The 10,536-nt window shown below is 35.8% G+C and overlaps 1 non-coding gene across 1 annotated transcript; it reads left to right on the top strand.

The window, feature by feature from the left end:
- The first annotated feature begins 9,109 nt into the window (after nucleotides 1-9,109).
- On the top strand, nucleotides 9,110-9,181 carry TRNAP-AGG (transfer RNA proline (anticodon AGG)). The gene has a single exon. It is a non-coding gene; the product is annotated as a tRNA-Pro (tRNA).
- Nucleotides 9,182-10,536: the final 1,355 nt, after the last annotated feature.

Below are 10,536 nucleotides of genomic sequence, written 5' to 3'. Positions count from 1 at the left end.
TCATTTAAATGTGCAGACATAGAAGTCACTCCTTCATGCAAAGGTCCATCTATTATTTCAACCAATACATTTGAGATGTAGGACTTTGCTTGTCATAAAGATTCTTAATCTGTGTCTAAAGCTCATACATAGTCTAATCGTCAGTCAAACATTGTAGTAAACCTACTTAGAGCGATAAAATGATTGTGGACTTGCATAGCTCATCCAGCGCAGCCCAATCCTTAGCCCAATGTTTTCGAGTTTGCCGCCCTCATTTTTTAGTAGTCTAACATGCAATTTCTACACTAAAACTTGCCATATCAGTGTTTTCCAATAGCTGTTATTGGTCCCATCCAATTTTCAATATGAAAGATAGCAGTGTCATGAGAACCATTGGCCATAGTGAGACCAAGCAAGTGCATAGAAGGGAAAAATAGACTACCGATTAGCCTCAAAACCACTATCAAATCAAGTTGTGGACAAGAAAGACTACCAAGGTAATAGCTATCCACAAATTGCAATCAATATATTGTCAAGTACAAGTGATTACCCTCATAAAGAATGCATAGATAAAAAATGATAAAGTTTTGTAGTAAATTACATCAATAGGTAATAGCATAAAGACTACCAAGGTAATAGCTATCCACAAATTGCAATCAATATATTGTCTACAAGTGATTACCCTCATAAAGAATGCATAGATAAAAAATGATAAATTGTTGTAGTAAATTACATCAATAGGTGCACAATCCACTGTGAGCAATCAAAATTAAGAAGCCAAGAATAACCGGTATTGAAGATTGTCACAATTGAAGTGTGTCAGTAATAACCATGCATGCAATAGGCATAGATATCATGCATAGGGTAGGTCTCAAGAGTAAATGAAGAGAACTGCTAGATGCATAATCCACTGAGCAAAGATCAATACATAACCCAAAAGCATATAAATACCGCGGACAACACCTTGACAGACATAAGTGTGAGATCCAAGCAAAGAGATCAAATCAGCCTATGATAGGGTAATTGCATCCAACACATATCAAGAGAGCATGTACATGCCACAATGAGTCCCACTATCTCATTGTAATACACTCAAGCTCAACTACAAATATCGAGTGCTCTATGTAATATCCAAGTGTCAAGTAGTGATTCCCATTGGAACAAAAGTCAAATTCCAAACAAGCACAACAAGCTCAACACATTATGTGTGTGACATCTAGACATCCAATATCCACATGACAACAACTGAAAGCATGGGACCCAAGTAGTTGACAAGGCTCTTATTGTGGCATCCATAATAGTGAATGACAACCAATGTTAATAAAGCCAAGATCAAATCTCAACTCAATAGCCTGTTAGGAGCACAACCACGCATGTAAGATCAATGGTATCTCCTAGTGTAGCATCCAAAGTACTAAAGAAGCATCCAATGGCAATAGGCATACAAGATCATTGATAAAAGAGTATGCAATCCTACTATTCCAATGAGGAAATATGTGAGAAAGCTGAGACAAATTTGTGCTCAAATCAGTTCAATAGATCTCACATCAATGCCATATCATCCCCCAAGTATTTGGCATCAATACATGTGCATATAGGGAATACTGAGAAGCATGTACCAGCTCTAAACAATGAAGTAAAGCCTTCACAAACCTATCGATAGTAGGTCTATTGCTATATACTATAGTGAACTAAAGTGTATGAGCTCAAATCTGATGTCCAATGCTCAATACCAATTCCAAGGGTGCCCGAGGAGTTGGGGAAAGAGGACCAAAGTGAACTGGAGTACACAACAGCTAGAGGAGATGCCAAATAGGGCCAAGAAGTGGGCAACAACACTAGGCACAATTCAAGTTGTTGTTGCTACTCCTACTACTATATTTACTGATGGCAATGGGGTGGGAAAGCACTTTGGAGTGCTCAAACAAGCCTATTCGGGACCTAGAAGAAGCTCACACAAGCTGGAAGAAGCTAAATATCAAATCTCATCTCAAATGAAAGAAGCCATGGCTGCCATTGAAGAAGAACTGAAGCTTTCAAGTCGGGACTAAAGTAAAATGAAGGGAAGAGCTCCTTGATATCAGATTTGATATCACTTGAAGGGAGTGAGCTCAGAGTGGAGGCTCGTGGAGTGGAAGTAAGAGCTATGGTGGAAGAAGCAAGAGAGCAAAAGCAAGAGACACAAGATGTTGGAACTTCAATAGTCACCATGTGTGACCAATCTTTCCTTATTCAAATGTCACTGAAAGAATAAAGAATGAAGCGATAGTGATGGGCGCCCATCACCCGCAATATACAGATATGTGGGTATTGTCAGTATAACTAATACACGGGTGGCTAGGCACATGTACCTTTATCCCTAATATTTACTCCTTTGAGATATTATGAAACAAAGTTTATTTCCTAGATAGATTAGAATAAATATTTACATATTATATTTTTTTACAATGTGTGTTTGAAACTAATATTGAGAAACTTCTCATGTAAATATCTTTTGAAGTCTTTCGGTTCAAATAAAACTTGGTTATTTCATGAAATACAAAGAATAAATGCCCAACTAATAGTGTAGATTTATATTATGCATGACTTATAACAAGATTTGATCCATTTAATACTTGAAATCTAGTTTTTCCTCCTTGTCTTATGAAATGCAATTTTAGTTCATGACTCTGTAGTTTGTTTCCAAGAAATTCACGTTTCTTACAACAATCTAGCTTTTTCTCCCTTGTCTTATGAAATGTAATTTTAGTTCATGAATTTGTAGTCTATTTTCAAGAAAATTGCATTTCTTATAAACATTCTAAAATTTTCTCCCTTGTCTTATGAAATGCGATTTTGGTTCATGTTTTTGTAGTTTGTCTCCAAGAAATTCATGTTTCTTACAATTGTCTTACTTTTTGTATGGGTTTTTTTTTTGGGACAGAGACAAAGCACACGTAAGTATTTGTGATAAAAATTGACAAAAAGAGGTTATTCTATGAAGGAATGAATTGATTGAGGAGATAATTAATTTTATGCTTTTTGACTTTCTTCAAAAATAAATTAATTCATCTAAGTTCAAGGATATTAAGACAATATTGAATGTTCCTTTGAACCTTCAAGATATTGTGGAGGATCTTATTGAAAAGCTTCAAGTTTTATGGAATATTATATTATAAATGAATAGAGCCTTACAATTGATAGCTATGTACATTACAGTAATTCAAGCAACTAGTGCTCCCAAGATAACTCTTATTACCAACAAAGTGGAACCTATTAATGAGGAGTTCAATCTCAAAACATCTTGAAAATCAAATGAATAGATTTGTTGTTGACAAAGTAGGAAATTCATCTAAGTTTAAGTATATCAAGGTAAGGTTGAATGTTCCTTTCAACCTTCAAGAGCTTCTAGAGGATCTTACTGATAAGCTTCAACTTTATAGAGAAGATTATACTAGGCATATAGAGAGTCTTGTAATTGACAATTATGTGCATTACACTAATTCAAGTAACCAAAGATTTCAAAGAAAACTCTTATTATCAGGTGGAATCTCATTGAAAGTAGGTTAACCTTTATCAAATAGTATGTCCATGGACATGCTAACTAGCACAAATTTGGCATGTGAATTAGCCAAATCTAAATATTATCCAAAAAGCAAAATTGTTACATCATTGGAAAACTCTTCAAACAAGGAGTCTTCATGTATAATTTATGAAACATTATTATTTTATTTGTAAAATTTATATCATACACCTATTTTTTAAATATATTAATGCTATTGAACACAAGAAGTATAATGTGTTAACTTGCTTTCACCATGCAACAACTCATTTCTATGTTTTGTTTATAAGTGATTCTTTAATCTCAAAACATCTTTCCCTACAACAAGATTGAGTTATATCCTTAAAAAAAAGTGTAACCATCATTAATACAACTCATCAAAATGAAGAACTATTGTAGAAAGGAGATTGCTATTCAGTATATAACCTTCCATTGAAGCAAAGATCACGTTTTTTTCCCTTCAAATCTCCACACATGCTTTATGGACTTTGAAATAGTGTTGAGTTTTACTCTTTTTATGATCATCTCATACTCATATTCTAACTAAATATACGAAGATAATAAAGAGATTTTTTACCAAAAATGTAAAGATTATTGGATGAGTGATCTATAGCTAAGGATGTGATTGAAGATTAATATCACAAAGCTATGTGAATCCAAAAAAATAAGAACAAGGAAGAAACTAGCAAGAAGAAGGAGAAAGGAATAAGGAAACGAGGATGGAGGGAGACAATAAAAAGACAAACAATTTCAAATTGAGTATTCATTATCAGTTTTATGATAAAATGTCATATTGGGCCAATCCTTATCATCTTCATGGAGGCTTAGATTTCTAAATTTGATGTAGGCCATGAGAATGCTATGATAATGACATTTTATGATTTTAGATATGCTTGTTTATAAAAAAATAGACTTAAAAAGAACCACAAAATGACTTTTTAATCCCAAAATATTTTCTCTCTCTAGGATTTCTTATAGGACATTTTCGAGACCTCAAAGCTTCCCTAATGTATCTCATAATACCCTTCATCTTGGTGATTTGACAATTGTCTATACTAGTACATCATAGGATTCTTTATTCACAAGGTGTAGAGAGAACAACCATATCTAGTTAGCTATCACTTTTTCTATTGTACAATTGCAACTTTTCACCAATTATGTGGTGGGGGAACTTGCTCAAACTATTGCATTGAACACACACAATACATGCAAGGAGAAGCTTACTCAAGAACACATGAAGAAATATAGTGGCAATAACATTTTCTTGTTGGTTTTTCTTTCTTCTACCTTGCTATACAATACACATGAAGTGTAGATAAGATATGATACAAAGGACAACAACTTAGTAAGTCAAAAATTACACAATTGATTATACTAACCTACTAGCCTAGAACTATACCGATTGTAGGTAGACGTAACGAACTGAATATAATAAGCGATGAGTTGGTAGCCATTTGAGAGTTATAATGACCGTTGAAATGCTAAGTGTAGATTTGTACACCCATCTACCTAGGTGGTCAATCATCAATGTCTGTACGTGTTGAGATTGCCATCTCAACACTCTCGGGACGTCAAGCTCAACTATATCTCTATAGCTCCCCCTCAAGCTCAATTGCATCTTTGTAACTCCAACTAAGTCTCAAAATCTTGGAAGTTTCTTTGCACCTAGTGTCTTCATAAAAATGTTAGCTACCTAATCCTGTATATTGATATGCACTAAGTCAATCTCACCTACAAGTATCTTCTCTTTCACAAAATGATAACATATCTCAATGTGCTTTATCTTGTCATAGAATGTAGGATTCCTAGCCGCTGCTCATGTGTTTTATTCTGTCATTCAACATAGGGTTTTTGGCCAATTCTATGCTACTCATGTTGTCATAATGAATGATAATTGGAGCTATCTACTTGCATATCTAAATTACCTAATAACCTTTGCAACCATACCATCTCACATGTTGCCATACCATCACCTTTATACTCAACCTCTGTACTTAATAAAACAACTATAGGTTGCGTTTTACTACTCCAAGTAATTGCTACACTATCAAAGAAAACATTATCTACTAGTAGGTATTTTAGACATGCTACTAGCCCAATATGCATTTGTGTATCCAAATACTTGTACATCCTTGCCTCATAAAAAGGTGCATAATGTAAGGTGGACTTCACATACCTTAACTTGCATGCATATGTGGGATGCTCCGAATCCTCATCGCCTACTAGTTGCTCCATATACACTTCTTTTTGCAAATGACAATATAAGAAGGCATTCTTCATATCCATCTACTATAAAGTCGAACCTTTGGCTACTACCAAAGTGATCATACATCTAACAGTACCATCCTAGTAATTTGACTAAATATCTCTTCATAGTATATGCCATATGTTTGAGCATAACCTTTTACAAGAAAGTTAGCCTTATTCCTATTAATAGAACCATCGCATTATGCTTAACTTTATGAAAATACTTACAACCTATAGCTTTCATGCCCTTAGGCAATGTCACTAGATCCTAAGTCCTGTTGGCCTCTAGTGCAACCATCTCCTCATCCATTGCCACATTATCAAAATGACCAACAATCTCCTCAAAATAATTGGGCTCAACATTCTCAACTACCTTTACCACATAAGGATAATGGTGGGTTGCATTAACCTTTAAACAAAATCTTTTAGCATGGTATCTTATCTTGCTATACTTTTATCATATACGGATAATAGTGGGTAGCATAACTCTCAAAATAAAATATTTTAACAAGGTATCTCACCTTGCTAGACTTGCATATCACTCGATCACTCAATGGAGCCTTTAGATTACCATGTGCTCTCTATACACTTGGTGTCCTATGTGAAGTAATACCACACTCATCATTCAAACTTTCTAACCCAATAGAGTTTCCTTTAAAAAATGAATGCTAATAGATCCATCAATAGCATCTGATGCTTTCTTCTTTCCTTTACCATTACCTACAACACTATTAGATGCACTTGAAGATATGGGACTACTCCTTAGTCTCCTAGATGAAGGACTGACTACAAATTTGCTACTGGATGGTGTTTGGTCCATTGAGGGTTCATGATTCTTGCTTTTCTTGACTATCATGATTATAATGATTAGTGAATGCATCTCAACTAGATGCATACCAACTACTCATCTCATAAAAATAACATCCCTATTTACTCTAAACTCACCAGTGACAGGGTTATAAGAATGATACTCTTTTTGCTCTATAGAGTGTCCAATAAAAACACATTTTAAAGCCTCTCTAATCTAGTTGTAGCTTTGCTTGAGCTTGAGAGGGTGAAGAAGAGAGCTTTACGAGGCTTCTTGAAATTGAGGTTGGAGTGTTGTTCCCTCTTGCTTATTAGTGATTTCTTATTTCTTTCTTTTGTTGCTTGCTAGCATGTGTGGGAGAAATACATCAATGGAGCTAGATTGAGAGGAGCCATAGAGTACACACAATTGATAAGAAGCTATCAGTGCACCCTTCCATAACCATCTGGATAACACTAGTGGAAGTCAAAGCTTTGATGAGTACTCAGATAGCGTGGTAGTTTTCATCTTGCTCTAGCTTGCATTCTTTAGATAAGAGAAAGGATAAGTGGGAGTAAGTAAATAAAACTACTTGAGGTAATAGTTCTTTCATCATACCCCAAGGTTGACTAGATGTCTTGAATATTTTGGTCTTGTTTCCACGACCCAATGGAGATGTATGTGTTCATTGTGAACTTGAAATCCTCACTATTGTCGTAGAATAGTAGGGTGTGATGTTGTTGTGAGTGCTTGGTCGTCTACCCAATGTAATGAGCACAACAATTTGACAACCACTTAGACTAGTTTAGAAAGTGATAGACTAGAGAATGCATTTGATTCAAAAGAAAACATGATATATTAGGATTAGATTGTGATTATTGTGCATTTGACATTGCATGACCTTCACTTTATTCATAAGTTTGCATGGGATTAATGTTGGATTAAAGAGTTAATCATTTACCATTTTAAAACATTGTGATTGTAGTATTACCTATATGAATTGTTGAAGTATTATTAATAATATGATGTCAAAATATGATAGCATATTACATTCAAGGTTTTAAACTAATGTCTTATTAACTCTATGCATCCCTTGGTCAGCTTGGGTTCATTCTAAGGGACCATCCACGTTGCATCTTTGTATGTCCTCAAAACTCTAGGGTACTGATCATTTTGTGGTATTAAAGCTAATACGATGATATCATACTATAATGCCACAAAATCATAACATTAACTAGTATAACCTTGAAATATTATTTTACCACAACATTGAAATTTAAGGTGTCACAAGGACCATACCAGGACTTAGGGGTTGAAGTCTTTGACCCGGTTGATAACATTTGGCCTAATGAATGATATTTGCAACCTAGAGTCTACCAAACATAGATTAGAACAATTCAAGCACTCATACTTAGATCAAATGCAAACACTTGCATTAGAAATTAAGCAACCTTTATACTTAATCAATAATTACTTCAAATAATAACTAGATAATATACACGTGTTGAAGAACTAGTTCTACGGTGAACTTAGTGAGCCATCATGAACTACTACTAGACATGGAAAACCTAAGCATGGACCATCTACTAAGATGCATGTCGAAAAACAACCTTTCAATTGTAATAAATGACTCCATTATAGCACTCGATGAGGTCAAAATCACTGACCTTTTTAAATGTCTAAACTAGAGTTACAAGACCATATCGAAACACTTCAATGACAAAGTCTCAAAACCCTAAAATTGTTGTTATTATTTGTCTCATCAAATCTCTGTGTAACAATAGCGTTGGCATATATCATATCTCTACAAAACATGTGGGATAAACACGTGAAATAGTAGACCTATTGACTTTCCACTACTCACCTTTTTTACTTGCTTTCCATTGCTTAGCCAATTTATTCACTCTTTCATTACTTGGCATTCTAATTACCTTGTTTTTCTCAATCTCTTTAAGACCTTTTGATTATTGCGTATCTCTTTAATAAGATAAACTACGATTCTCTGATACTATGTCATTGTTAAGATTGAACCAACCTTAACCTTACATGCTTTAGACATTTTACAATATCAAATTCTTGACCAAATTTTGTAGCTTCTTTCGTTGTGTTGTTTGTTTTAAAGATTGGAAGTCGTAGCTGATTGGCCTTTGTATAAGGTGATTTGAGGATAGGTCTTTGTGCCAAAACTCTCACGTGTGGTTGAAGTATAGTAATAGTAGTGTTTTAGGGCTTGGTAAGACAGAGCTTTTCTTCTCTCTCTCTCTCTCTCTCTCTCTCACAAAAAGGATGTTGAGGGCCTTAGCTATTGTAGGATTTTTGAGCAGCTACCATGAAAAGGGCTATAAAAGCTTCCGTTGGCGAGGAGGCCTTCAAGACACCTCTACTGTTTGCTTCTTGCTTCGTTCGTCACTATCATCACAAAGCTGACTCTCGATAGCAACGGTATCTGCAATTCTGGAGAGTGGCAATGGGATTCCCATTCAATATCTCCTTGTTGTTTAAATCAGCCATATTCAAATGTTTATAAATTTTACAAAATTGAAATGTTTGTCAGCGGGCATTTGGTCTAGTGGTATGATTCTCGCTTAGGGTGCGAGAGGTCCCGAGTTCAATTCTCGGAATGCCCCTCAAAAGCCTAAGAATTGTTTTGACGGGAATGCATTTTTCTCGATGGCTGGAAGTGTGGTACGGGTTCGCTCTTACAGGAGTAAGAAGCACGATTCCATATTCTTCGCTCGGACATTATTTAAGGGGGCTAGGATGAAAATTGTTCTTTTCGACAAGGGATGGTAATATTTCGTCGATAGCTGCCGGGTATGAAAATGGATCGCTTCTCCCGTTCTATTAAGTGGAACCAAGACGTATAGTTAATTAACATCACATTTATTGTCTGCATTTATTAAAATTTGAACTTTCCATCAATATGTGATTTTTCCCTTCTAATCCCTTGTAAACAAAGGGACATCTTCCAAATGTTCCTTTGAGTCTTGTGGTGTAAATCTCCTAGTCTTTGTATATCGGTTAGCCATGCTTTGATTGGAACATATGATACACTTTGAAAGCTATGACATTGCACATTGTTTGTGTGAATATGTGCATAATCATAAGTATATTTGTAATAGCTGCCTCCACTAACCTCCTCAGTACAAAAAGGCACAACAAAATGACACACAAGATATATTAATAAGGAATCTTTGTATTCATGATATCAAAAGATACAACATTGAGGCACATCTTAAGACTACACCCTTGTGACCTCGCATATATAAGGGTTCACCACACTGAGTATAGGGAATCACACATAGAGTAGAAAACCAAGCTGAGCTTAGAGTCACAACTACTCCTTACATAGGTATTTCTAGCTCTTACGCCATGGTATAGCTACAAAGCCCATACCCTTACACTCACCCCTTCTTAATGAATTGCTGTCCTCAACAACTAAGGATGGTTTGTTGGCTTATTCCGGGGTCTTAACACAGCTTATACTATCAAGCTGATTAGTGTCCTGCTGGTTTAGGAATGACTCCTTAGCGGGGTCTTAACGCATCCTTTTCTATTAAGCTGGTCAATGTCCGCCACACTACGACTTGGGGGTCTTAACACAACTTATGCTATCAAGCTTGCTAGGGTCTACCCATCTAGACTTAGTTCTTTTATTGTGTTTGCATTCCAGTCCACCCTCCACTCAATTATATTTGAGGAGTGGAGGCTTCATAGTTCTAACTTGAGATAGCTTGGTGCTTATGGCTTTGCATGCCAAGCTTTGTAGGCGCGACCCAAGTTGTCGCGCTATAGGGGTCAAGGTGTGGTGGCACAGTTACTGCCATGTTGTGCCATGCCTTAAGGGAGGTAGTCCATTGAGTTGCTCCTTATGCCAAGCCTCCCTTTCTTCCTGCTGTCACCTTGGGCCTTGGGGACTTGGGTCTCTTGGTTCGTTTGCCAAGACGCTTCGCCCTCATCGCCAAGTCAAGTACTTGGGTTG

The sequence above is a fragment of the Lygodium microphyllum genome, chromosome 3, assembly GCF_053477565.2.
Source record: "Lygodium microphyllum isolate KBCC chromosome 3, Lygodium_microphyllum_v1.1.10, whole genome shotgun sequence".
NCBI classification, from domain to species: domain Eukaryota; kingdom Viridiplantae; phylum Streptophyta; class Polypodiopsida; order Schizaeales; family Lygodiaceae; genus Lygodium; species Lygodium microphyllum.
The sequence above is the reverse complement of the archived record's forward strand: the minus strand, read 5'-3'. Positions and strand labels throughout refer to the sequence as shown.